At 44.0% G+C, this 2,500-nt stretch overlaps 1 protein-coding gene across 1 annotated transcript in view; it reads right to left on the bottom strand.

Moving 5' to 3' along the window:
* LOC307129752 (E3 ubiquitin-protein ligase SH3RF3-like) overlaps window positions 1-2,500 on the bottom strand; it is a gene marked incomplete at its 3' end in the record, with an annotated part of 188,667 nt that overhangs the window by 55,166 nt on the left and 131,001 nt on the right. The window lies entirely within an intron of this gene.

The raw sequence follows: 2,500 nt of genomic DNA, 5'->3' as shown, positions 1-2,500 counted from the left end.
TCATCAGTATAATCTGCTATGGAAACAGCTCCACCACATAAGAACACAATCATGCTTTTGATAAATCTTAATTATGACATAAAAAGTCCCAATTATGAGATAAAAGTCACAAATATGACAAATGGCCTTTGTGAATGTGCTGGTTAGGACGCGCCTCTGACTGTAATCACAGCACAGTCATTAGTTTTATTTGTAAGAAGTGATAAAAGTGCATTTTCAGGCTAAAAATAACAGGCTCTGGTCTAAGACAAAGGTAACTTTAGCCAAATTAGCACATTTAGAAATGCCATTTGCAAACACACATTATATATAAAGTTGGATCATGGAGAGCTGGTATTGATCCATCTTTGAGAATCAACTTTTGTGCAAATCCTGTGTTTTACTGACCCTCTAGAAAGCAGCCCAGGGTTCATTGATTCACACAATCGTTCTGAAAGCATTCAGTAAATGTGATGGAAGGATCTAAATAAGACCAAAAATAACATTTTAGGTTAGACCCCTACCTGCAAACATTATGGGAATGTAGTGTAAGGATCTAGAGGGAATGTCCTATAGTAATGGTCCCCTAAACATTCCCAGAACGTCCTGAATGCTCCATGAAGGTCCGCCAAATAACGTCCCTCAACCCTTTGAATAACTCCACATTGTGACCATCTCGGAACGTTCTGGGAATGTTACCATGTGACGTCCTTGACACCAGCGGGGACATTCTGGGAACAATCTGGGAACATCAAATTTCCAAATAAAATATGATCCCCTAAATGTTCCGAGAACGTCCTGAATATTCCATGAAGGTTCGCTAAATAACGTCCCCCAACCCTTTAAATAACTCTGAATGATGACCATCTCGGAACGCTCTGGGAACGTAACATTTCTAGCTTGTAGTTTGGTCCCCTAAATGTCCGGCAAATGTTAAGGGAATGTAGTGTAGAGACCTAGAGGGAACGTCCTATAGTAATGGTCCCCTAAACATTCCCAGAACGTCCTGAATGCTCCATGAAGGTCCGCCAAATAACGTCCCTCAACCCTTTAAATAACTCCACATTGTGACCATCTCGGAACGCTCTGGGAATGTTACCATGTGACGTCCTTGTCCCCAGCGGGGACATTCTAAGAACATTCTGGGAACATTACATTTCCAGATAAAATACGGTCCCATAAACGTTCCGAGAACGTCCTGAATGCTCCAAGAAGGTCCGCCAAATAACGTCCCTCAACCCTTTAAAAAAGCTCCACATCATGACCGTCTTGGAACGCTCTGGGAATGTTACCATGTGACGTCCTTGACACCAGCGGGGACATTCTGGGAATATCAAATTTCCAAATAAAATATGGTCCCCTAAATGTTCCGAGAACGTCCTGAATGCTCCATGAAGGTTCGCTAAATAACGTCCCCCAACCCTTTAAACAACTCCACATCATGACCATCTCGGAACGCTCTGGGAACGTAACATTTCTAGCTTGTTGGTTGCAACGTCCCTAAAGGTCCTACAAACGTTATGGGAATGTAGTGTAGAGACCTAGAGGGAATGTCCTATAGTAACGTTCCCCTAAACATTCCCAGAACGTCCTGAATGCTCCATGGAGGTCCGCCAAATAACGTCCCTCAACCCTTTAAATAACTCCACATTGTGACCGTCTCGGAACGCTCTGGGAATGTTACCATGTGACGTCCTTGACACCAGCGGGGACATTCTGGGAACAATCTGGGAACATCAAATTTCCAAATAAAATATGGTCCCTAAACGTTCCTAGAACGTCCTGAATGTCCCATGAAGGTTCGCCAAATAACATCCCTCAACCTTTTAAATAACTCTGAATCATGACCATCTCGGAACGTTCTGGGAACGTAACATTTCTAGCTTGTAGTTTGGTCCCCTAAAGGTCCGGCAAACGTTATGGGAATGTAGTGTAGAGACCTAGAGGGAACGTCCTATAGTAATGGTCCCCTAAACATTCCCAGAACGTCCTGAATGCTCCATGAAGGTCCGCCAAATAACGTCCCTCAACCCTTTAAAAAAGCTCCACATCATGACCATCTCGGAACGCTCTGGGAATGTTACCATGTGACGTCCTTGACCCCAGCGGGGACATTCTGGGAACATTCTGGGAACATTCTGGGAACATCAAATTTCCAAATAAAATATGGTCCCCTAAATGTTCCGAGAACGTCCTGAATATTCCATGAAGGTCTGCTAAATAACGTCCCCCAACCCTTTAAATAACTCCACATCATGACCATCTCGGAACGCTCTAGGAACATAAAGTTTCTAGCTTGTAGTTTGGTCCCCTAAAGGTCCGGCAAACGTTATGGGAATGTAGTGTAGAGACCTAGAGGGAATGTCCTATAGTAATGGTCCCCTAAACATTCCCAGAACGTCCTGAATGCTCCATGAAGGTCCGCCAAATAACGTCCCCAACCCTTTAAAAAAGCTCCACATTGTGACCATCTCGGAACGCTCTGGGAATGTTACCATGTGACGTCCTTGTCCCCAGCGGG

This window comes from Gobio gobio (assembly GCF_949357685.1).
Source record: "Gobio gobio genome assembly, chromosome: 7".
NCBI lineage: Eukaryota > Metazoa > Chordata > Actinopteri > Cypriniformes > Gobionidae > Gobio > Gobio gobio.
This window is presented reverse-complemented; position numbering and strand designations above follow the sequence as displayed.